The 27431-nt window shown below is 43.5% G+C and overlaps 1 protein-coding gene across 4 annotated transcripts in view; it reads right to left on the bottom strand.

Moving 5' to 3' along the window:
- Positions 1-27431, bottom strand: part of Map2k6 (mitogen-activated protein kinase kinase 6) — a 139194-nt gene that overhangs the window by 60721 nt on the left and 51042 nt on the right. The window contains exon 1 of one of the 4 annotated variants that reach the window (XM_029568390.1): positions 10418-10492. The exons of the other annotated variants lie outside the window; for them this stretch is intronic. The gene's annotated coding sequence lies outside the window, so the exon portion shown is untranslated. Of the gene's footprint in view, positions 1-10417; positions 10493-27431 lie in introns of those variants that run through there. 4 annotated transcript variants of the gene reach the window in all.

Raw genomic sequence — 27431 nt, 5'->3', positions numbered from 1 at the left:
TTATTTTTAAATTTTATTTATCTATTTTTATTTTCTGTGTATGAGAGTTTTGCCTGCACGTAAGTGCACCCACGATGTGCAATACCCACAGAGAACAGAAGAAGGCATCAGACCCCCTGGAACTCGAGTTATAGATGGTTATTAGTTGCCACGTGGGTGCTGGGAACTGAATTTGGGTCCTCTGAAACAGCTACCAGTGCTCTTAACTGCTGACCCATCTCTTCTGCCCCTGTATTCTTTTTTTTTTTTTTCTGACAACTACCCGTTTACATCATTTACCCATTTTTATACTGGGTTATTATTATTACTAACTTATTTATAAAAGAAGGCACTGCCCTCCTATAATCACTGTTGCACACACATGCACACATGTATGCACACACACTGGTTTTTATGTTTTCCTTTGTGGTTATGCAAAATTTAAATTTTTCACATTTCTTTATGCCCCTCTGCATTTCCATAAAGTAGAGTAACCTCTCCTCTTCCTCAATGTCTCGATAGGCATCTCGCCGACACCTGTTAATCCAGATAATATGTGCTGGAGCAAAGGAAGGAGGCGATGCTGACCTCCTGGCAGGTCTTTCTAACTCAATGCCAAATGAGAAGAAAAGCCATAGAGAAGTACAGTCCTTACTCCGGGCCCTTGGCACGCTCTAGAATGCCTCGTGTTCCCTGTCAATGAAACACAAGAGGGTGAAGAAAGCAGGACCAGAAAATATGGCAGGATTATTTGTCCTGTAACCCAAACTCCCCAGCTGAGAAACCGCAATCTTATCCTTTGCCCTGTGGTGGTTTCCATACTATCTGGTCACCTTTCTCCTCAGAGGGGCCAGACATTGGTGAGAGTTGCGTTTTCAAAGCACAGCCCGGCAAAAGATCAAAAGACCACAACAGCCTTTACTATTTGTCCTGGTGCACATTTTTATGGCTTACAGCATCTCTCACTGGTGACACTTTCAGTTAGGGGCTCATGGTGGCTAATTAAAAAGCAAAGACTAAGAAAGCCATGAAACCATAAAATTGAAATATGGAATTTTCTGAAAGGAGAAAGCTAATCTATAATAGCAAACAACTTATTTTCAATGTAGTTTGGTTTGTGCCAATATACTCATAATTCAGTCGTACATCAGATCCTTAGACAACCCTTCACAGAAAAATCACATGGTTCTATAGGAAGACCAAGGCCCTCAGTCTACTCCAGGATAAATCACCATCACTGTGATTAACAAATATTACTTCAGACAATGCCATAACTCAGTGGACCAAAACAAATAGAGTTTTCTAGTCGGGTAATAAGTCTAGAAACTGTTTCAGGCCTGTAAATCAGTTCCTGTCCACGACTGAATACAAGAAGAAATCACATAAATTCCCTATTTCAAAACAATGCTCCATCCCTATGTAATCACATGGCTGTGGTGGGAAGTGGGGATTTATATTTGCTCATGTGTCCATGTGTTTTGTTATTTAAAGAGGAGACTGAACATCCATAGACAGTTAATGTCTGTGATGATGGTCTGAGTGACAATGTCCCCATAGGCCCTGAGTGTTTGAATACTTGTCCCCAGTTGGTGGCACTGTTTGGGAAAAGTCATGGAATCCCTAGGTGGTGTGGCCTTGATGGAGGAAGCATGGTACGGGGGCAGGCTCTGAGAGTTTATAGCCATGTACCATTCCAACCAAATTCTCTCTCTCTCTCTCTCTCTCTCTCTCTCTCTCTCTCTCTCTCCTCCCATCCCATCCCCCCCACCCCCGCCCCAGTGTGAATGCTCAGCTTTCTGCTCTGGCCATCTCTGCTGCCATGCCTCCTACCTTGATTGACTCTTCTCCCTCTGGAATCATAAGCCAAATAAACTCTTCCTTCTATAAGTTTCCTTGGTCATGGTATTTATCAAAGCAACAGACAAGTAACTTAAACAATGACCTACCTATGCGGGGCTTCCAGACCCCTTTAACCCCAGCACTTGGAAGGCAGAAGCTGGCTGATCTCTGTGAGAGTAAGGCCAACAAGGTATATACAGTAAGTTCCAGGCTGGCTGGGGCTACAAGGAGACCCTGTCTCAAAAAAGACATATATAGAGAAGGGGAGTAGTTTGTAATGGTCCCTGGGTACAATAATCTCATAAGATTTCCTTTACATTGTAGGTTTTTTTTTTTCAAAAAGATTAACTTTTTAAATTTTATGTATATGAGTGTTTAGCTGCATGTATGTCTAAGTACCACCATATATACCCACACAGGTCACAAGAGGACATCAGATCAGATTCCCCAGGAACTAGAGTTACAGGTGATTGTGAGTCATTGTGTTGTTTCTGGGAACAGAAACTGGGTCCTTTGCAAGAGCAGTCGGTGCGTTTAACCTCTCAGCCATCTCCCTAGCCCAACATTGTAGGGCTTTTTTTGTTTTGTCTTTTTGAGACAGGGTCTCCCTGTCACCCCAGTTGGCCTGGAACTTGCTATGTAGACAAGGCTGGCCTCAAACTCACAAAGATCTACCTGCCTTTGCCTTGCAAGTGCTGAGATTAAAGGTGTGTGCCACCATGACTGGCTCACTGTAGGTTTTTAATGGACTGGCTTCCACTGAATGTTGTTATTAATGGACATTTTTACATCTTTACTATTGGAAAGCAGGATGAAAGACTGAAGGAGGTACCCCAAGTATATACATAATATGTACACACACACATACACATGTGTGAATATATATATATATATATATATAGTCAGATGATTTAAAAATCTCTAACAAAGTTGCTATATACAGTAAATTAGAATACAATCTAATATGACCCTGCAAACAAACAGGCTAGTAGGACAGAACTCATTAGCTGTGAGAACATGGGAAGGAAACTCACAATCTAAACCTCATCCCTAAACTGGGACTACCAACACCTACTGCAGAGGGTGAAAGTAGCTAATCAACATAAGCAGTGACATTTGATAAACAGATGTTGGATAAATCAGTGTTCAAAGTTAGAAATGTTCCCGTTTTGAGGTAGGTAGTATGTTATAAACAAATGGATGATCATGAGAAAATGATAATAAATGTGAATATATTATTTATTATATGCAACACAGTCTTCAGTATGCCACACAACTTATTTAACAATCCCAGCAACTCTGTGAAGTATTATTTCTACCTCAAGGACTTTGTCCAGATACAGACAGCTTGCACTAATGAGCAACAAATGTCTTCATATAATACAATTACATTATGTGCCTCAACTGAAATTGTTCTTCATCACACACCTACTTCCATAAGCTCATGAAACAATCATTGCTGAACTATGTCAAGGTTATATACAAATTCCAGAATCCAGAGGAAAATGTCCTGGATAAAGTCCATGGTGTGAGCCTTTTGCTCACATGACTAGATTCTCCAGATGCAATGGGCAGGTTATAAAGCTGCTCACTAGGAACTTTTGGGACATGACCTAGGTCTGCCAAGAGGCTTTAGACTCAATCAAAAATCTACATTATTACCATGAACTCTGCTGAAGATATCTTAACCTTTCTGGACTTTCGGTCCCTGGTGCAAAAATGGAAACCCTTTGGCTGGTCAAACCACCAGCTAATTTTCCCTGTAAATGGTCTTCTGGTATTTAAGAGGAGTACTATATCAGCTTTATAGATAAAGTCATAAAATTTTCTACTCTCAAGTAGCATTGTGGCATGTTTATAAAACTCCATACCCTTTCCCTGAGGGGTCTTTCCATGAAATTGAAAAGTCTAGTCCCTACCTGACATAAATTACTTTGGCCAGAAGGTACAAGTCAAAGTGACTATTTCAAAGTTATGACTGTGAATACTATTTGCAAGAGACTGTGAATTAGGGATGTTTATATTCTGCTTAGTGATAACCCCTCTCACTGTCAAAGAAAGGACTCTAAGTCTCTTAATGGCCTTATTCTGATGACACTCTCAACTGAAGCATCTGGATTCCTGTTAGAGGAGTCAACTGTCCCAGAGGAGACTAAACACAGCAAGTTGCTAGGATTCCAAACTGGCTTCATGATGGAAACTTTAACATCCAGAATAAAATGAAAACATAAGACCAAATATATTTCGGTGATCCTTTCATCTTCCTAAGCATTTGTTAAGCAGGAAGAATTCCTACCTCTTCATATCAAAGATGCAGCTTTCTTCCCCTTGAAACAGCCCCACTCTGGATGCCTTAAGAGTAAACAAACAAACTGGGCCTTTCACCAAATAACAGGCTCACTGCCTCCAGCATCAACTCTGGTTGTTGGGCTCAGGTGAATTCCTGGAAAACCAGTGAGCGAATTGGTCTCCTCCTGTGGTCCCCTCATTCCACATGTCTTCCACACATCAAATGCTTCCAGGTAAAATAGATCCTAGGTTTAATTTTAGCACAAAACTCTTATGTTTATCAGTCTCTTCACCAAGAGGAAATTTCCAAATTTTCTATTTCCCAAAATGGGAAAATCTACAGATGTCTCACAAAAGCTACCTATGAGAAATGATACAAAGTCAATGAAGGAAAATGCAAGGAAAGTTTAGATGCCTGACATTTCTGTAACTTTGTTGCTACATTTTTTGTTGTTGTTAAATGGTGGAAAATGGAGAATCAGTCAAGCAAAGAAAAGATTCTAGTGAGGCAAGAGGTCAGAAGAGGCCAAAGATACCTAATCACAGTAGCCAAGTTACAGAACCAACCTAGGTGCCCATGAATACATGAGTGGATGGATAAGTGGGGCATATGTGCATTAGAGTATTATTCGGTCATAAAGAATGAAGTTATGGGGCCAACCAAATAACTCAGTGGATAAAGGTACTTGCCACCACGCCTGAGGACCTGAGTTCAATCCGGGGGGCCCACGCCTGAGTTGCACATTGGTTCTATGTACACACACACAAATTAATTAATTGATGTAATAGAAATTAAGAGAATGAAGTTATGTCATTGTGAGGAAAATGGAGTATGTGCATAATCTAGGCTTTTTTAAATGCCATGAAAATAGGGGCCAGTCGAAGGGGAGAAGGGGAGAGAAGGTGGAACAAGATGAACGTGAGGACCATCGGAGTGTTTTATATCCAGGAGTGAAAAGGTCATAATGAAACTTATTTTGTAATATATATATATATATATATATATATATATATATATAGTTGTAAAAAGGAGACAGGTGCAGAGAAACAATGAGGTTGTGATATTCTCAATTAAATACCTGCCACACCAACAAGACGACTTGAGTTCAGTTCCCAGCATCCACATAGAAGCCAGGCGTAGCACATCCCAGCCCTGGGGAGATGGAGATGGGACAATCCCTGGGGCTCTCTGGTCGGCTGGTCTAGCCAAATCAGGCTCAGAGAGAGACTGTGTTTCAAAAAACAATATAGAGGAGCTGGAGAGATGGCTCAGTGGTTAAGAGCCTGCTCTTGCAGAGGACCCAGGGTCAATTCCCAGCACCCACACGGTGGCTAACAATCATCTGCAACTCCAGTTCCGGGGGACCCGACGCCCTCTTCTGACCTCCACAGGCATTGCATGACACAGGTGCACTTGCCTACATGCAGGCAATATACTCATACACATGAAAATGATAAATAAGAATATTTGAAAAAAGCGAGGTAGAGAGTCAGGTGATTGTGGTGCAGGCCTTTCATCCCACCACTGGGAAGGCAGAGGCAGGCAGAGCTCTATAAGTTGGAGGCCAGACTAGCCTACATAGGGAGCTCTAGGCCATCCAGGGTTACACAGTGAGACCCTGTCTCTCAAAATGATAATAAGGTGAAGAGCAATAGAGAAAGACCCTCTCAGAAAGTATTTTTCAGATAAGGAGAAAGGGGCAAAGAGGGTACAGCAGAAATCTGACGTGAGGGAAAGCTAAGTGAGCACCAATTATTGACATATAACAGCGTGTTCTGCCAAGATATCCCCTGGGGTCCCAGAAAACATGAGGCCAAGAAATATCAGAAACAGGCAGAATCGGTCAGCAAAGGAGTTCCTGTGGTTTCAAAGGAAGCTTTACCCAGTCCTCTTAGGGAGAACAAGTTTCTGAGGTTGCGGGCAGTACACTATGTGAAGCAGACAAGAAAATCCAAACAGCCAACAACACTGCAAGGATGGAAGGCAAGTGTGAGCTAAAACTTCCTTACTTCCCCACAGACCCTCCTCCATTCCAAAGATGAACATCATGACACCTGGAAACAAGAGACTCAGAAGTGATCCAAGCCCCAGAAATGTCCCAGAGTCTCAAAAGTCTGAATATGTGATGCATTTAAAGGGTTTTCATCTGAGCTGTAAATCCCATGGTCTAAAACATGATCCACTGTGTATGTGTATATATGTGTGTCCGTGTTCATGTGTGTGCACATGTATAAAGGCTAGAAAACAACCTCAGCTTCAGGTCCTCAGGCACCATCCGCCTTTTTTAAAACTTTTATGTGAATGGGTGCTATGCTTGCATGTATGTGGGTGCACCTGTGCCGTGCAGTGCCTGCCAAGGACAGAAGAGGGCGTCGGTCCCCTGGAACTGGAGTTAAAGACATCTGTTAGCCACCATGTGGGTGCTAGGATTCGAACCCAGTTCTTCTGCAAGAACAGCCAGTGCTAAGCCATCTATTTCTCTAGCCCTGACTTTTTTTAAAAAAAAAAAAAAAAAAAAAACAGGATCTCTCGCTTGCCTGGAGCACAGCAATTAGGCTAGGCTGGCTGACCAGTGAGTCCCAGAGATCCACCTGTGTCTGCCTCCCTCGCATTGGAAATTCAAGTACAGCACCCTGCATGTATCACACCCTGTCTGTCTGTTTTGTGATGCGGGTACTGGGGCTTACTCGAGCTTGTAAGACAAATGCTTTACCGACTGAGCTATCATCTCCCCAGCACTTTTTTTTAATAATGTTTTTTTCTTTTATCAATAACCATTTAACCTGGATTGTTTTCCAGTGATTTTTCTTTCCCAATATGCATTTTTTATTCATTGAAATGCTCTGGAAGCATATGCGTAAGTATGCTTTCTTCAAAAGATTCTCTGGTCTGCCAAGCTCTATATCCCTCGGTCTTCCTATGGCCTCATTTCAGGATCCGAAAGAAAGAATGAACCAGACTTTTTCCCAAATACCCAGCAGTTCTGGTGAGAGGTGCCAAGACAGTTTCCTTCTTCCATGCCAAACACTACATATATTCTCTAAAACCACGCGTTACTTTTTCTCAACATACTGTCTCCATATCTCAAAGCTCTTGTACCAAAAGCTTTGTTCACGAGAACACCAAAAGCAGTCCTGTTCCGGGGACGAGACTCTGCAGAGACTCTGCAGAGAGGCCCGTGCTCCATGCTTGCCAAGTTGCAAACAGGTTGGAGCTTGTGGGAAGAACGGAATGTCCTGTGAAAAAGAGGAGGGGCGCAGAGGTAGCCAGAGCAATATGCTCTGTGGCCAGGGAGATTCACGTGCCGGGGATACAAAAGCACCAGAAGGAGCTAAGGGGAGAGACACGAGACCCTGGGGAACAGTGCTGAGTCCTTTAAAATGCTTAGATCTCAAGAATAAAAAGTCCCTCTATTGCTAAGCATTTATGTCTTAAGTGTTATAAACAAATAAGAAAGTATTCCATCTGGGAGCATCAGATTAATTCTCCAAATTCTTCTGTTTGAAGAAACGTGAACAGACAAGGAAGCATGCAGCTAGAGTATGGAAAAGAACTGTACATTTCTCCGGCTTAGCACCCCCCAAACAGGATCATGATAAATCCAAATCTGTTATGTAAGTCTCCAAGAAATTATTCGGCTCCTGTGGTGGTGAGGACACTGTTCTTTTTCATAATGCTTAGTATAAGTAGGCCATTCATTAAGACTAAGACATTTCTGGAATAAAATAAATAGCCGTGCCATTGTGGCAGCCTCCTGCCTTGCGGAATGCTTCCTGTTCTAGATACTCCGGCAGAGGCCGTCATCATCTGTCGCCCCACGCTTCCTTCTGCGTGTTTACACAGCCGCATTACTTTTCAGTGAATTGAATAATTGTGCAAGCACAGATTGAAACCCAGCTTGGTCTGACCTAGGAAGGAAAAGAGACACACACATTCAAACACGGATAAAAGAGCAAAACCGGCCCAGAGTCTTTAGTCTGGAGATTTGAGCTCACCTGAAAGAACAGAAAAAACAGAGCAGTTGACCCTTTTCAACTGTCAACAGTACAAGGTGGGGGGCAGGTGTCTTGTTGAAGGGGCCGCATAAACTAGCAGAGCCATCAAAGGGAACTGGAAGAAGCAGCTGCATGTCTCCTCACCTAAATATCTACTTGGTACCTGCTCTAGGTCAGCAGTGAGCCATGCCCTGAAAATAAAGAACTCTGCTCAACAGCTTTCCCTTCCTGCTAACCTCTGCTCAGGTGCATCTCTTCTAGAATGATTAGGTCAAATGTGATGTTCACAGAGGCTATAGAAAGGATACACGTGTAAGAGCCACAGCCTACATGGCTTAAGTGGACCATGAGGGGGAGGAAAAAAGCAAGGCAGCCCCTTTGACTGAATTTCCAGTCTCTGAAAAAGTATGTCTACACCTCCGATCAAATTGCCCACCAGCTATAATTTAGACTCTTTGCATGCATTCAAGAGCTTACACCAGTATCCTGTCTTCTCCTTCCACTACCCAAGTTTAAAGAGCTGGTTCCCAGCTAATAGTGCTGTTTGGGAAGCTGCAGAACCTTTGGGACATGAGGTCTAGCTGGCAGGGGTAGAGTCACAGGGGCAGGACTTGGGGGTTGTAGGCTAGCCCCATCTCTGGTTCAAGTACCCTGCTTCCTGGTCCACACAGATGTAAGAAACCCCAGCACCATGTCTTCCTACAATGAAAATGTGAGCAAGAAGAAAGCCTTCTTCCTTTAAGCTGCTCTTGCCAGCTATGGTCACAGCAATGAGAAAAATCGCCAATACACACCCTTAAGGAATAGTCCACTAAGAGACGGCCAGCCAGGCAGAAGCTCTTTCTAGTTCCCTGAGCATACCTGGTCTAGTTTCATTTCTGTCCTTCTGGTAAAAATACCCTGACAACAAGCAACTTAGGGGAGAAGGGGTTTACTTTAGCTCACAATCCTAGGTTCTAGTTCATCACTAGGGAAGTCACAGCGGCAGGAACTTGCAGCAGCTGGTGATATCCACAGTCAGTAGCAGAGAGAGATGAAGGTGTGCATGCTTAGTGCTCAGCTGGCTCTCTCGACTCTCACACAGTTCAGGTTCCTAGACCAGAGAATGGTGCCGCCCACTATCAGGCTGGGTCTTCCCACATCAACTAAGGCAATCAAGACAGTCTCCCAGAGACACACCCACAGGCCATCTTGGTCTAGAAAATTCCTTGTTGAAACTCTTCTTATGTGTTCTACAATGTGTCAAGTTGACAATTAGCACTAACTATAACAATATCTTCAGTTAGTCTGGGCTATCTATATTCCTTGGGCCAGGCTGCACCTATCACTGGAATAGTCTGGGATACCTTTACTTGTTCCTTCTCCCTAAAACATGCAGAGAGAGAGAGAGAGAGAGAGAAAGGGAAGGAGGGAGAAAGAGGAGTGGGGAGAGAGAAAAGGAGAGGGAGAGGGAGAGAGAGAGAGAGAGAGAGAGAGAGAGCGCACACTCTGGCTCTGAAGAGCTCATCTTTCTGCATTTTGGCCCTGTCATCTTTTACAAACTGCCCCCTCATCTCCTGTCTCCTCCACTTTTCCTCTATACAACTATACAACTACAAAGGTATCTGCTGCTTAGCATAGGCAGATTGGTCAATAACATTAGCAGTAGGCCCAAAGCAAGGAACTTTGCAGATATCACCTCTGGTAACCTCTTGGTTGCATAATGACTTGTTACCTTTGGTGTACAGATGAGAAGCTGAACTTTAGAATGGGCAAGTAAATAAACCACAATATTATGCTAGATAAGGGTAGAGCCAGGCATGTCTGGTTTGGGGCCTGCGTTTTCCTCACTGGACTATTTGGAGTGAAGTATGGGCTTGGGCAATAACCTATGCAACCTTCCCAATCTCTTTCCCTCCACCTTCTATTTCAGTATCCAGTGTAGCTCTCCAATTAAGCATAGGTCTACTTCTAAACACATGCAACCACAGAAGTTCTCATTTCTGGCTACCCCAAGAACCATCTTGCTATACCCTCCGTCTCTGGATTTCTGTTCCCTGACACCTGTAAGAAACAGCAGAGCTTATAGGCATGCATAATTTGGGAGTTAAGCATGTGGGACCACCTGTGATCAGTGAACAATGACAGACAGACAGAAGTCAGTGAACAGTCCTGTTCATCTTCTGGACACATGGATCTGAGATACAGTTCATAAGGCTCTGAGATGTGATGGAAATAAACATCTTGTCCCTAGCAGTGACCACTGCACTGGCCTTTCTTCCTTCCCCATTTCAACCCCCTGTCCCTCCCACTTCCTGGGATCACAGTGACAAACCTCTTACACGTGTCTCTATTTCAAGCTCTGCCTGTGGAGTCTGTAGATAGCAGAAATGTGGTCCAAGGCAAGAGCAGACTCAGAAGCAGTCTGGGTGCCTCTGCAGTCTGCCCTGTCACTCAGGTCATGTGAGTCAGCAGCTTCGATGGTGACTAGCGGAAAGCCGGGCTCGCCTGTGGATGTCAGCCAGCTTCTCGCCTCAGCCTCCCAAAGCTCACACAATGGACTTGCGGCAGGGACGGTTCAGGCGGCAGAAATGAGACTGGGCATGGGTCCAGCACACACAGCTCCCTCTTACCAACCATCTAACTGTTATCACTGCTTAGCCTCCAACCAAATGAGAGCAGGTACACAGACTCCTAAAACACCCTCAAGGAGAGCAATCAGCCCCTTGGTGGAAAGTTGATCACAAAAGACCCACCAGGGAGAAGGGATAGCAATTAACCCTTACTGGAATTGATACCTATTCTAAAAACAGTGTGCCATCTTTTCCCATGGTACCTCTCAAAGCACCACTGAGGACATGAGGATGCTTAATATCATGTCCACACTGCGTACCACACAACTTAGACCAGGGGACTGAGTTATGTCAAAGGCAGGGCAGCAATGAATCAATGTCTACGATAGATGCTCCTGGACTTCGTACAGCTTCATATCCCATAAACCACAGCATTAAATGCAAAATGCATTTAACACACCTAACCTTCCAAAACACTATAGCCTCGCAGCGCATTATGCTATGAGAGGATTGGTTGCTTTACTCTGACTAGAGTGTGGCTGACTGAGAGCTGGGCTCACAGCTGCTGCTCAGTACCACGACACAGTATCATATAGTGAAGCTGGGGAGATAGCTCAGTCAGTAAAGTGCTTGCCTCAAAAGTATGAGAACCTGAGTTCAAGTCCCAGCACCTGCTTGAAAACAAAAAAACAAAAACAAAAAAAACAGGCACGATAGTATGTGCCTATAATCCCAGTACCAAATAGGAAGAAATGGAATTACTGGGCCTCAATAGCCGAAGCAGGGAGCTCCAGGTTCAGTGAGGGAGCCTGTCGCAAAAAAAAAAAAAAAAAAAAAAAAAAAAAAGCCAAGGTAAATGAGGCTGGAGAGATGAGAGATGGCTAAGTGATTCAGAGCACTGGCTGCTCTTACAGAGGATCTGGTTCAGTTCCCAGCACCCACATGGTGGCTAACAACCACCCATAACTTCAGTTCCAGAGGATCCAATGCCCTCTTCTGGCCTCTATGGGCACTGCATGCACATAGTGCACTTACAAACATGCAGGATAAGCAGTCATACTTATAAAATAAATATAAATCAATCAAAAAACATTTTTAATGAGGTAAAGCACTGTCAAGGAAGACACGCTGACCTCTGGCCTCCGTCACATGTTCATCTACCAATACACATACACAAACATACAAACATGCACACACACACACACACACACACACACACAGAGTCATCTAATACATTGATAGTCTAGGAAAAGATCACACTTCAAAACTTAAGTAAAGTTTCTACTACCACTTTCCACATCATCCTTAAGTCAGGAAATCATGAGCAGAGCCACTGCAAATTGAGGATTAACTGTGGTTTGACTATACATCTCACCATTCAAAAGCAGCCAGCTCAACTGGATTGAATGGTCTGGTCAAGGCTCAGTCTGAGAACTAGAGGAAAACAACTGACCATTCCAGCATCACCTTGACTCATGGCCCCTCTGGATCTCTTGCATGATGCCTGTCCCTGTGTAGAGAGGGCTGGTGTCAAGCTCTGGGGACCAAATGGTCTCATTAAAACATCGTCTCTTCCTTTCATGAACTGGAGCTCAGAAACACATGACTGGATGCATATACTGTGACAGTTCATCTTCACTGGCGATTTGATTCAATTTGGAATCACCTGGGAGAGACTTTTGGGAGTATGTTTCGGGTTATTTCCAGAGAGGTTTAACTGGGAAGGGAAAATTCACCTTGAACATGGGTGGCACAAAGCCATGGGGTAGAAATCCAGCCTGAACAATAAGGGAAAAGGGAGCTGGGGCCAGAATCTGCTGCTCCCTCTCTGCTCACTGATCTACATAAACGTGAGCACGTTTCCACCACCTCAGCTCTGAGCTGCTGGGCTGTCCTGACTCCTGTCATCACGTGATGACGCACTGTGTCCTCTGAACCATGAGCCAAAATAAACCTTCTTTCTTTTAGAAGTGTTTTGTCAGGTATTTGGTCATAGCAATGAGAAAAGTCACACACACATACACACACACACACACACATACACATACACATTTATAAATATACCTATGGATACATCTGGTACAAACAGACATCCATATACATATTTTAGAAATCATACATTCCCAGTAATACATCAATTCTAATCCACTTCACAGGGTGTTTTGATTTTGCATTTTGTTTTGTCTTGCTTTTTTTTTCATTTCGTCTTCTGTCATTTGCTCAATCCCCATAATTCACCTAAAACAGTGTCAAGACTGCACTGCCCACACTGTTACATGGCCTCCTCTTTTAAGAATGATAAAACTTTGCTTCAACTCTCCCCAGGAAGATTGCCTACGTGTTCATGTCTGAACCAATTTCTAGAGGCAAAAAAGGTATGTGCCTATTACAATTAATTTAAACCACTCACCCTTGATTCCAGCACCATTGTCGGGGCCAGGGTCAAGTATATCATCACATGAAAGAAGGTGAGATACGTGAAGAGAGAACGGGAAGCAAAGAAGGGCAACTGCAGAGCATCTATCATGGGAAAGCACCGCACCAGCTAGTAAATTAGCCTGCAATTCAGAGTGGGGAGCGCAGTATGAACATTCTAAAATTATACGTAATATTGTCTTCCTGTGCTCAGGTATAAGGGAAAGCATCCCCCATCACCCACACTGTCTCGGAGCATCCTGTGACCCAAGAAAATTTTAGAAGCTCATTCGTTTCAAAGTAACATAGTCTTCTCTCTTACATTTACAGAGCACAAGAGATTTCCAGAAACTCACATGCAAATTCAGAAAATGCAAGTGTTTTTCCCAATCTCATTTGTTGTATTTTTGCTCCTAAGACAGGGATCAGAGGTAAGATCTTGGACGCAGCATAAATATTTGTCTCAGTTTGAGTCCTCCTTGCCCTGGTTCTTAGAGACTGACTTTTCAAGTTTCTAAGGCAATTAAGGGGCACTAAATTCTTGAATTAGACATGCTGCCTTTCTTCCAAAGAAAAGTGGTCCTGAGCAGGAGTCCCTGCAGGAATAAAAGAGAAAGACGTGCAAAGTGCCATGGAGAAGAAATCAATCCGCAGCTTAGAAGCCAAAGAGCAGATGTCAAGGCAGCCTGTCATTTCAATGTGTTCTCAAGATCCAACCTATTGGCTCTAAACACAGTACTCAGGGCCCTAGAAGTTTTACCACCATTTGAAACAGCTGTGGTAACAGAAAGAGACAGACTTGTGCAGTGCTTAGATCCACAAGATCTCCTTCAACAGCTCTATTTATCTGTCTGAAAAGGCTAGGCACAAAGCATCCACTGCAGCCATTATGCAGGGCAATGGGGGCAGAGGCAGCCCACAGCATGTGCCCTCGGGTGTGGCCCTCACATTTTTGCCAAGCAGACAACTGCTGTGCAGACAGAGATGAAATCATAGATCTAGAGTTCACTTAGAACCTCAGTCAAAGGGTAGTTCTATATTCAACCCAAACAGGTCACCTTTAAGACTAGAAAAGATTGCTTCTGGGCTGGGGGACAGGATGGTGGCATTGCACTTACCTAGCATGCGGAAGCCGTGGGTTCAGTCCCCTCGCCATGAAAAAGACGGTGGGGTGGGAGCCGAAAAATAAGAATTAAACCAAGATAAGAATTGTGAAATGGAGCAGTTCCAGCCAACTCCATACAGACCTTGCTTAGTCAGTACAGATTTTGTAATATTGTATTCTGCTTTGATGTCTTTCATTCATGCAGCAATTTGCATGTGCCCAGCATTGTACTGAATATAATAGAGAATATGAAAATTAGTTTAAGATGAAATAGCATACGACAGCAGTCTATAATACACTATGTCACGTATTCCTTGCCTGTAAGAAGTCCCCTCTCTTCACACCAACATCGCTCTGGCTTGCTCATAGCAGTGGCCATTTACCTTGCCTTTAATCAGAATTGAGATGCTCACTCTAAACTGAGGCATTGGGAACATTTATTTGCATGATTTGGTTTTTAACTCTTTGATTCAGAAGATGCCCAAGTGACTCACTCATCTATTTTGGTGTCGGGAATTAAGTTGTGTTCAGAAAATCTTTCTGTCATCACACAATGGAGAAGAGAGGGACAGAAGTAGAGAACCAGACAAATCTGATGGAGCAGGAAGGGTATGCCTTAAAAATGTCTTGAGTTGGGGCTGGTGAGATGGCTCAGTGGGTAGAGGCACTTGCTGCCAAGCCTGATGACCTGAGTTGAATCCCCAGAGCCCACATGATGGAACAAATTCCCACAAGTTGTCTTTTGACTTACACACACACTATGGCACACACACACACACTATGGCACACACACACTATGGCACACACACAATGGCACACACACACTATGACACACACAATAAATATCTTGAGTCATGATCATGTTTTGCACTTTAAACCATCTCTAAATTCTTTCCTGACCAATACTTATTTACATATATGCTTTGCCTTCTCTAGTCCTTCAGGCTAAAAAGCATGCTTAAATCCAGGACTTCTGATTTCATAAACTCCTGGACTGAGGAGAAGCGAGCAGAGCTATTTTACCACTGAGGCATAAAGAATAAAATATTACTTTCAAAAGCAAATACAGATTTCCTAAGTTCAAAAAGTAAAATACATGCTAGGTATGGTAGCGCATATCTATAATCCCAGTGCTTGGAAAGCTGAAGCAAGATCTTGAGTTTTGAGGTCATCCTGGGTTATAGAGAAAGTTCAAGGCCAGCTTAGGTTACACAGCAAGACGCTGTCTAAAAAATTAAGTAAAAATAATTGTGTTTAAAAGTTCAGGGGCTGGAGAGATGGCTCAGCGGTTAAGAACACTGGCTGTTCTTGCAGAAGACCAGGGTTGAATCCCAGCACCCACATGGCAGCTAACAACTGTCGATAACTCCAGTCCCAGGGGATCCGACAGCCTCTCTGACCTCCACAGGCATTGCACGACACGGGTGCACTTACCTACATGCAGGCAATACACGTGTACACATAAATAAATAAATAAATAAATAAATAAATAAATAAATAAATAAAAGTTTTTTAAAAGTTCAAAAGTAGAAAATATGTATTATAAAATTTAGAAAATCAAGAAAGAAGAAAATCAAAATTACCCAAATTATCACAACCCGAGCAAAATTGTTGTTGAAATGTTGGCACATTACTTTGCAGCCATTTTTCACACAGATCTATGGCTATGTGTACTTAAACAGATATAGAGTGTTCTAGAATAACAACCATACTGTATATCTAACTTTTAGCATTGCTTTTAACCCTTGGTCACATATTATTTTTACTATTTTCCTTTTTTACATATTTCATTTATTATTTTTATTTTATGTGTATGAGTGTATTGCCTACATGTATGTAAGTGCGCCCAGGTCATGTAGTGCCTGCAGAGACCACAAAAAGGCATCAGATTCCCTGGAACTGGAGTTACGGATGGTTCTTAGCTGCCATGTGGGTGCTAGGATTGAACCCAGGTCCTTTGGAAGAAGAGCAAGTGCTCTTAACCACTGAGCCATCTCTCCAACCCCCTGCAACCATTTTCTATAGACATCCATCCTTTTTCTATAAACTTTTGCTACTTGCAAAATATTACAAGGTACTTACTACAAAAACTGGCTGTGAAGACACATTCGTGTTCATTACCCATTACATGGCAAGCATGCTTTAGTAACATGTGTGAAATGTGTCTGGCATCTTTGAAGAACAAGATGAAGAATGAAATGCTAAGTTACTCAGATTTACAAATGTGAAGTCAACTCATTTCCAAAAGGTTCTTCTCTGAATGGATAAAAACATCAAAATCTGGGCCACACTGGGCTGTTGTTCCCTAAAGCAAGGTGGAGAACAGAAAGCCCACTCTGGAAAGCCCACTCTACTCTACAAAGCCCACTCTACAAAGCCCACTCTGGAAAGGGAACCCTGGTAGATATCACAGCTCCAGAAAAACAAATAATGACCATTTTCAAAGTATACAAAGTCATGTATCTAAACATTTTGCTGTTTTCTATAGGTTTTGCCTCCTGCCAAGTCCTGGTGCTACAAAAATGAATAAACCCCACAATTTTTATGACATGATTCAGATTCAATGCTGATGCTCTGAATGCTGGAGTCGACCAAAAGTTGGGTATCAATCATGGGTAAAACAAACGTATAACAAGTCCGCAAAGACTACAACAATAACAGAGGCTGAAGAGATGACTCAGCAGTTCCAAGCACAGCCTGCTCCTGCAGAAAACCCAGGTTTGGTTCCTAGCACCCACATGGTAGCTCACAACCACCTGTAAGTCCAGTTCCAGGGACTCGGATGTCCTCTTTTAGCCTCTGAGGGCACTACACACACAGCGTATAGACGTACATGCAGGCAAAATAGTCATACACATATAACTTTAAAGATAAACTTTTTAAAAGAGTATAGCAACGGTTGCATTTGCCAAATGCATTTTTGATTTCTTATCCTATTTATATATTGATTAATCAATATTGACTAATGCATGTTCAATCAATTAATTTGCTTTCTATGATGCTATTATATTCAAAATCCCTCACCGGTATGAATTCGAAGAGGAAAGAGACATGGTCCTTACTTCATATTTCATTGAAGGAGAGGCATGCAGAGGGACCTCCCTCATCTCCCATCACAAATAAGAATCTGTCTTAGGCTTCCTACTCGAGAAAACACCAAACGGTAGAAGATGTCGGTGAAGTGGGAGGGCCTGAAGGACCCGGAGCCCAGGCTTGGGAGGCAATGCCTTCCCCAGAGGATTCAGCAGCAGTGTCTGGCTGTGGCCCAGGCAGTAACTGCAGAGCTCTGGAGGCAAAGACTAGGAAGGAGTGGATCCTAGTCACCAAGCTGAGCCACCAGGTCAAGGACAGATCAAGTCCATATAAGAGATCTACCTGTTCTTCCTGCCCATCGAGGAGTCTGAGATTATTGACTTCTCCTGGGCTGCATCTCTTAAGGATGAGGTTTTAAAGATCACGACAGTGTAGAATCAGACTCGGACTAGCCAGCAGATCAGATTCAAGGCTTTTGAAGCTATTGGGGACTACGTTGGGCCTGTTGGTCTGGGTACTGTGTTTCAAGGAGGTAGCCACTGACATTCAAGGGGCCATCACCTGGGCCAAGTTTTCCATTATCCCTGTGCAGAGAGGCTACTGAGGGCAGCAGGCTGGCAAGCCCTACACTGTCCCATGCAAGGTGACAAGCTGATGTGGTTCTCTGCTGGTTCACCAGAGGCACTGGCGTCGTCTCTGATATTGTGCCAACGAAGCTGATGGTGGCTGGTACTGATGACCGCTACTCACCAGCAGGGGCTGCACGGCTACCCTGGGCAGTGTCGCCAAGACCACCTCTGATGTCATCTCCAAGCCTTACGGCTGCCTGACCCCTGATGTGTGGAAAAAGACCATGCTTACCAAGCCTCCCGATCAGGAATTCACTGATCATCTTGTGAAAACCCACCCCAGCATCTGTGCAGAGGACCCAGGCTCTAGCCAAGGCTACCACATAAGGTTTTGTTTGTGTTATTTGTTGCTATTTTTGGTTTTGTTTGGGGGTTTGGGTTTGGGTTTTGTTTTCTGGGGATTTGCTTTTGTTTTGTTTTTAGACAGGGTCTCACCATGTAGTTGGCTGGCTTGGAATTACCTATATAGACTAGGCTAGCTTCAAACTCATAGAGATCCACCTGCCTCTGCCTCCTGAGTGCTGGAACTAGAGGCATCACCACCGTATAAGGTTTTATATGAGGAAGAATAAAGTGAATGAAGTCTGCTTTAAAAAAAAAAAAAGAAATATGGAGAAATAGTTCAGTGATTAAGAGCTCATACTGCTCTTGCATTGGACCAGAGTTCAATTACCAGCATGCACAGTAGGCAGCTTACGACCACCTATAACTCCACACCCTCTTCTAGCCTCTGCAGGAACCTAAACTCACATGTTTATACCCCCTACACACACATGCATACATAATTTGAAAATAAAACATTCTTTAAAAAATTCTGCCTTTGCTGTCTACACAAAGGTGGGCATGCTCTTCCAATCAGAGGCTAACCCCTCCACTGGGCTCCAGATCCATCCATCCTTGTCCTAGGAAGAGTACCAGCATCTAACCCCTCCCTGGTGGATGAAGCAGCTCTCTCCCTGGAGGAAGGATTTCAGTGCCTGAACCCTGCCCCAATATCACCAAGTACCTCCTGATGGGTTTATGCCTATCACTTTGCCTGGTGTATCCCTACCAGTCAACAACTACGCTCTTGTATTTACCATTGAAAAAAAAAAAAGTTTCATTTCAGTCAGGTATACTGGCACACACCTGTAATATCAACCCTCAAGAGGCTGAGGCAGAACAATCTAGAGTTCGAGGCCAGCCTGGGCTTCATAGCAAGTTCCCATTTCAAAAATAAACAAAAAAACTTCATTTTATTCTCCACACACCCCAGCTAGCAAAACAGGGATCAAACTCTTATAATCAGAAAGGAGGATCTATCTTGTCGTAGATCCTACAACAGGAAACAGTCCAACAAAATTTTGTTTTAGCCTGGCGCGGCTCATCAGAGTCTATGGAGCCCTAAGCAATGAGTGAGTGTTGGGCGAACCTGTAACGTTGTGGTGATTTAATACCGCAGCAACAGCACAGAAATCAACCTCTCTGAAGGTCTGGCCACATCCAAAGCACGCTCTTCAAGCAGGGTTCCACTGGGCCCAAAGCAATTCTTTCTCTGAGTTTTGCTCCCAGCTCACTGGCTGCTGCTTCTCAGTCTCCTTTAATGACTTTCTATATTTCACCCTAAGCTTTGGGTTCCTTGGGTTTCCTTCTTCATCTCCTCCATTGTAGACTGTCATAGCTATAAAGTCTACCTTAGAGGCTGGCTCCATAATAAACCTACAACCTAGACCACTTCTTTGATCACAGACCTCATATTTCAACCACTTCCTCTTGGCCGTTTCCGGCTCTATACAACCAAAATGTAACTTTTGATCTTTTTTCTTTTTGTGTGTATGTATGTATGTTGTATATACATGTTTGTGCATGTATATGTTTTGTATAAGCATGTCTGTATACCTGTGCGTGTATATGTGGAAGCCAGAGGTTGACATCAGGTGTCACATTATCGCATGTCATCTTTTTAGGAGTTTGGTTGGTTGGTTTGATTTTTTTTGACACAGGCCTCCCTGAAGCCAGCCCCAACTGGCCTGGAGCTTGCTATGTAGACCAGGCTAGCCTCAGTCTTACAGAGATCTGCCTGCCTGTCCCTTCCAAGTTTTCGAATTAAAGGTATGTGCCACCAAACCCTGCCATCTTAATTTTTTCAGGCACAGTGTCTCAGTGAGCCTGGAGCTCACTGTCTAGAGTGAATGGCCAGCACGTCCCTAGAGTCCTCCTGCCTCAAACTTACCCCAGTGGAGTTACAGATGTGCCTGCCATGCCTCGCTTTTGGTATTAGGGATTGAACTCACGCTTGTATAGTAAGCAATTTACTGACTGAGCCATCTCCCCAGTCCGTTGATATTTTTTTTTCTTGAGAACAAACTCATCTCAGCGGATGATCCCTCTACCCAGTAACTCAAACCAGTCATTAGTCCCCTCTCTTCTTTTCGTTTTTATGTCTAATCCAGTTGGAGACCCTATTGATTTAACTCCACTTTTCTCTGCCTCTCTTGCCAATGCTGTATTCTACATCAGCATCACCTGTTCACTGGACTTCAGCAGCATCCTGTTACTTGGTGTCTGAACCTTTTCTTTCATCCTCCCCTGCCCCTGCTCCACAAAGCAAGGGTAGCAACCACATAGAAACTCGATAAAGCTGCTTCATTGTTGAAGAGTCCTCCTTGGTCCCCCTTGAGGTTGGAGTGAGATGCCCTCCTCACAATAGGCTAGACAGGTCTGTGTGCTGTGATTCTCGTCCATCTCCCTGAACCCATCTGTGACTCTGTTTCGATTGCTCTGTGTGTAACTCATTCTCGTTTCCGGTTCTCTCGATATAACACGCTCTGACATCCCAGGGACTTTCTGCAAAGTGTTTGCATAGAACATTCATTCCCTTCCATCTTTCATTCTAATTTTTTGTCTTGGGCTTTGGCTTCAATGTCATTATCAGCAATTACTCATCAATCCTGTTCAGCGTGTGCCTGTCCTTTTATTCTCTATCTCCAAGCCTTGTTTGTTCCCTTTGTTACACAACAGTTTATAAACATGTTAGTTATGTGTCTGAGGAAATGACTCTGATGGTCTTCAACACTAGAAAATAAGTTCTATGGAAGCATAAACAGTGATTCGTTGAGTTTTTTATTCTCAGTCCAGAAAAGAGAGTAACAGGCCCACGATGGATGAATTCCTCTGGTTCAGAGGAGAAGAGTGGGTCAAGATGGAGAACAAGACTGGACAATGGAAAAGAGACTGGGCAATTCTGGCAGAGACCAAACCAAGTCAGAGCCAGGTGTGGTGGTGGTGCACACCTGTAGCCCCAGCACTTGGGAAGCAGAGACAGGCAGAGCTCTGTGAGTTCAAGCCCAGCCTGTTCTACACAGTATGTTCCAGGCCAGCTGAGGCTACAAAGAGACCCTGGTTCCCTGTTTCAAAAGACAAAAAACAAGTCAGGAAACTCAAGTTAATCAGTAAGAGCAGTGACAAGCAGGAGGAATATTGTGCTACGCTGAGGTTTTTCTAGGAAAACCACAGGTGGTAACTGAAAACAAAATCACCAGGGAAGCAAATCCCGGAAGGTGGAGGATGAGTTCACAGGGAAGACGGTGAAGTTGAGGGACCAAGCAGCTAGAGAAATCCAGCAAGTAATCCTTTAAGCTTCAGGGAAAGTGCACAGTGGGCAACCAAGACTTGGGAGCTTATTACTGTCATTATTAGTGTCCCCATTAAATAAATATGTATACAGGAACATTTTTATAGTATAGAACTTCCAGTGCTCAGAGTTGCCTGGTCAAAACATCTAAATCTAAAACCGTTGTTCAATAGTAACGCCAGCAACAGAGCCTTCCTCCAGAAGGTCCGATCAATACACAATGGAAGGAAGCTCACCACAATGGCACTGCAAGTTCCATACTAGCCCAGCTCCTTCTAGATTATCTCAAGCCTTCCTGACTCTACAGATGACCCTGCTTCCTGGCACACACTGGCCCATGAGCGTCACATGGCTGGGGTCCCTGCAAAGCTGACCGATCCATTTATTTAAGTGTTAGATACAGCACCTGTTCAGAATTTCTCTCTGCAAAGCATCAAAACACAGATTAATTTTTCTAACCTCTTCTTCAATATGTGTGTTATGGACAGAAACCTTTTTTCACTTAATCCCTTTTATTGGCCCTATGGAGAGACCCCTTTATTTCTGCCTTGTATACAACACGGAGCAGTCATAGGTCATTGTTTGCTGTAATCCATGTAAATATCACATGCACTTTCCTGCTTTGTTCATAGTATCCTGCAGCAGATTCCATGACTGAATCTACCTTTTCAAAGAGATGGTGCATCAAAAGTTCACTTGCTGATCTGGTTGCTTAAAACTCTGAATATATTTTTACAGATATACAAAAGTTCAATCGTTCCCTATACCAGCTCAGGGGGAGAAAAAAAGCCTATTTAACTATGATAAAAGTAAATTAGCCAGACATGTCATATGCCTTGAATTCCAGCCTCTGAGAGGCAGAGGCAGGTGGATCTCTGTGAGTTCAAGGTCAGCCTAGGCTATATAGTGAAAGCTCCCCCAACACCACTCTGCCCGCCCCCCAGTGGCTCAGCAGTTGAGAGCACATATTGCTCTTACAGAGTACCCAAGTTCTGTCCCTAGACACCATATCAGGCTGCTCACAACCATCTATAATTCCAGCTCCAAGGAATCCAGCACCCATTTCTGACTTCCAAGAGCACCTGCACTCATACGCACAAACCTACACACAGTTACACAGTTACACAGTTACACAAAACTGAAAACAAAAAATAAACTCTCCAGGCCAGCCGGGACTACACAATGAGACCCTGTTTAAACAAACAAACAAAAAAATGTAAACAGTAAATCATGGGTCTTCAAAACTGGACTACTGGACTTGGCCTTCAGTGAGTGGGACCCATTTAATCATTTATAGATAAGGAAACTAAAGGCTGGCCAGATCATCTGATCAGTCCTGTGAATAATGCTTTGACTCACTCCATCACCTGATTGGGACTGCAAGTAGCAAGAGCACAGCAGGGCTTCCCTGTTCTACTCTGAGGGTGGATATAAGATCTTTCCCAGTTTCTAACCACGGCCTGGGAAATGATCAGCAAGAAAGAGAGGTGAGGAGTGGAAGGAAGGTTGAGATGCTCTCTGGAAAAGCTGAGACCCTGATAAGAGTCACCAGGCAGTGTCTTCCCACGTATCCACTTTGCTTGTTTCCCAAGCGCCTTCACACATGGGGAAGAGGACTCGGGACAATCCACTGGAGGAAAAGAAGAGCTCTAAATGTCACTAAGAAGAGGGGAGAAAGGCTGAGAGGAATGGGGAGCACCAAAAGGCATCGACAAGATAGGTACATCCTCTCTCCAAGTACACCAGCTCATCACTTGTAGAGTCAAAAACCCTGCAGTGAGGCGGCATCAGGAGATCGAGTCCCTTCTTGCAACCACCTGTTGGGTATAAGGTAGCTGCTTAATCAATGTTTGGTTTGATGCATGAGTACACATACATTGGAAATCTTAGGTTTAAGTGAATCTCAAGCTAAATAAATAGATGTTTGCTTATGCTGAGGTTTAAAGGTTACACTGTGTTGCTTTGGATTTAAAAAAAAAAAAAAGCAAGACAGTAAAAAAATATAAATAAATGAAATAAGTGGGCAGACTATAACTTACAGATTTTTAGAATCTAAGAATGTATTTTATTAAAGACTTTGTAGGCTATGGAGGCGGGTCAGGGGGTACAATGTTCTCTGTGCAAGCATAAAGACCTGAATTTAGATCCCCCACAGACATGCACAAAGCCAGGAGCTGTGGGCTGCATCCTGTAACCTCAGTGCCTGGGAGGTGGAGACAGGAGGGTCCTGCAGCTCACTAGACTACCAGCCTAGCCAAATCGGTGAGCTCCAGGTCCAGTAAGAGAGCCTGTTTCAAAAAAATAGAGGGGCTGGAGAGGTGGCTTAGCTGCTAAGAGCACTGACCATTCTTGCAAATGACCCCAGTTCAGTTCCCAGCACCCATATGGTGGCTAACAACTGTCCATAACTCTAGATCCAGGGGATCTGATGCCCTCTTCAGGCCTCTACAGGCATTGTACATGTGATGCACTTACATATATGTATGCAAAACACTCATACACATAAAAGAAATATAGAATAAAATAAAGTGGTACATGGTAAAGGAACACACGGGACATAAATCTCTGGCCTGCCCACACACACATACACAAATTTGCACACACAATGACTGCTTAAGGTGGTCATTTCAACTAGCTCAGCAGGAATGCTAACAAAGAGGAAATGAGTTGGCCTCTCTGCATGAGCACAATCCAATCAATTTCACATTCACAGATGCAACTTGAATCATTCCAGCTGACCAGCCATTGAAGCAGCTGTCTATCACTCCTTTACTCAGGCATTCAACCAATCAGCAAATGTCATCGGAGCTACTGTACTTCAGGGTCTGTACAGATCTGTAAAAGATAAGCAAAACTTTTCCTCTCTCTTGAAATAAGCATATTGTCTTGCATAAAATATTTTAAAGTTATTAAAGTAATAAGTAATAATGAAGGACAAATAATGAGAAAGCACTATGTCTATCACTCCTTTACTCAGGCATTCAACCAATCAGCAAATGTCATCGGAGCTACTGTACTTCAGGGTCTGTACAGATCTGTAAAAGATAAGCAAATCTTTTCCTCTCTCTTGAAATAAGCATATTGTCTTGCATAAAATATTTTAAAGTTATTAAAGTAATAAGTAATAATGAAGGACAAATAATGAGAAAGCACTATACTAAACATACTATACTAAACACACTATACTAAACATACTATACTAAGAATACTCATTTGAGTTTCATGAAAACTATCAACTATCACTACATTCTCTAGATGAGGAAATTGAGACCCAGATAAATGAAACCCAGGAGGAAATACCTCAGATGTTCCACAGTTGGGGGATGGGGTCAAATGCCCAATTTCAGAGTCTATGTTTTTGACAGTTATGCAAAGTGGTCACAGACTTAATCATTAAAACAAATGCACTTCTGTAAATGAAAGGTGATATGAAAAACCAAAACATTTACAGTTTTGGTTTGTTTTTGTTTGTTTGTTTTTTGTTGAGACAGAGTCTCACTGTTGCCCCAGCTTGCCTAGAACTTACTATGGAGACCAGGCTAGCCTACCTCCACCTCCCAAGTGCTAGGATTAAAGGTATGCACTACCATGCCTGGCTGTAAGTATTTAAATACTGTTACACAGCATTTACACAGCCACCATTATATTGGTGAACCTATGCATTTCAAATATAGTCAACATTATTTTCGAAATGAAATTCTTTTTAAATAGATACATTAAGATATATCCTATATACAAGTATACGTACTCAAAAGTAAAAGTATGGGGGAAAGCTTCCTGATGGTTATCAAAGCATCATAAAATAACATATGCTGAATAATTTTTCTTGGCACATGTTCACACACTTTAAATCATTTTAAAGCTTCTAAACACTGGGCCTCACAGAGCACAGCTTGGAACTCAGCCCAAGGGACTGGTACTACTGGCCATCAGCAGGGGCAGGCCTGTCAAATACTTCTTCACTACCGAAGACATGAATGGCACAGATTTAACCAGCCAGCAAACACCCTGTACACTGTTCATGACACAAGTCATTGTCAGCCCCTTTCTGGATATATCCACACATTGAAGAGATGGGGTCTGTAGGACACTGCTGATTATCAGTGCAGCTGGCTCAGTGGGTAAGAGTGTTTGCTGTGCAAACACGAGGACCTGATTAAGGCCCCCAAAACCCTCAGAGAAAGTTGGGTATAACCACACACAGGCCTATAACCCCAGCCCTGGGGACAGGGGGAGATAGGAGGATTGCTGGGCCTTGCAGGCTATCACCCTCATTTCAAGTTCAGTGGAGGCCCTGTCTCAAGGAACTAAAGTGAAAAGTGATAGAGCTGGATATCTGACATCCTTCTCTGGCACACACATACATGGTACTCACAACCACACACATGGTGCTCACACCACACACACACACACACACACACACACACATATATACACACACATACGACATCCTTCTCTGGCACACACATACATGGTACTCACAACCACACACATGGTGCTCACACCACACACACACACACACGCACACACACACACACACGCACACACACACACACACGCACACACACACACACACACACACACACACACACACATACCACACACATATCTAGGGTAAACGCTAACTCAGATGGAATGCAGGATACCAGCGCATTCCAAGACTGAATGGGCAGATCAGGATACACAGTATTCTAATGACTTAGCTCTATCTGCTGGTCAACAACTGTGACAGGAAGCAGATGTCTGAAGAGCCTAGAGATCACCTCTGGCTTAGTAAATGAAGAAAACTTTTTTGTTGCTGAGCCATTCATCATAGCGCATTTCAATATATATAAGAGAGTGAAGGAATACAGAACCCCTCTGCACCTGCGATTCCCACTAGATAATTACCAGTTCTTTTTTTTTGGTTTTTTTGAGACAGGGTCTCCCTGTAGCCCCAGCTGTCCTGGAACTCACTATGTAGACCAGGCTAGCCTTGAACTCACAACTCACAGAGATCTACCTGCCTCTGCCTCCCGAGTGCTGGGATTAAAGGCGTGTGCCACCAAGCCCAGCTCATAATTACCAGTTCTTAGCTGGTCTTGCTTCATGTACACCCCCACTCCTACTAGACCAGACACAGCATGATTTCATCTGTACATTTTCCAGCACATATTCCTGAATGGCAAGAAATCTTTGAGAAAACTCCATATAAAATACCATTTGCACATAAGTGTCAAAGGCAGGACTTCCTGGGGAAGAAATACCTCAAGCAGGGGAGCATGGGAGTAGGAAGGCAGGAAGGACTTGACTATGAGAAGCAAGACAATGAAGGACTGACCCACACTGGGGGCTGAGACGCCACATGCAGGGTCAAATATGCAGGGTAAAATGACAGGAACTGGCACGGGAGTCTCAAGTTCTTAGTTTGCTGGTGTAGAATTCACTTAAAACCACCTTTCCGATGACCCTGCAGCAAAGACTGACGACTCGGTACAATTCCCACAGCACTCAACAGCACACTGTGTTCTCTGTCACTCTATGGAAGAACTGTGTGTGCTGGAACCCACAGAGACCAGCCAAGCATCACTTCCCTGCCAGAATGTCCTGGTCACACAGACCGGCTGACCAGAGTCCTATTCCAGGGTAAAAGGAGATGCTAACCTGCTCCCTGCTGACTAAGGTAAAAGTTCTGTCCCCTCTCCCGGTGTCCCTCTGGCTGAGTGCAAACCCTGCTTGTTGGATTCTGCGGCAGGCCCAGGGTCACAGTATACAGTAGGGAGGCCTGAGCTGGAGAATTCAGCTGCATGTTTTCTCATTACACTCCCCAATGTATGTGGGACTCATTCCAAATGTGAACTGAAAACCCCACTCATTCCACCTTCCTTTCCAAACTGCCTCCTTTCACATTTCTAAACATAAATTCTGACTAAAACTGACATTGTACATTCTGAGAAAGAAATGTGGCTGCTTACCAGAGAGGAAAAGTCACAGAAAGTACA

This window comes from Nannospalax galili, unplaced genomic scaffold (assembly GCF_000622305.1).
Source record: "Nannospalax galili isolate Female #2095 unplaced genomic scaffold, S.galili_v1.0 scaffold781, whole genome shotgun sequence".
Classification (NCBI taxonomy): Eukaryota; Metazoa; Chordata; class Mammalia; order Rodentia; family Spalacidae; genus Nannospalax; species Nannospalax galili.
The sequence above is the reverse complement of the archived record's forward strand: the minus strand, read 5'-3'. Positions and strand labels throughout refer to the sequence as shown.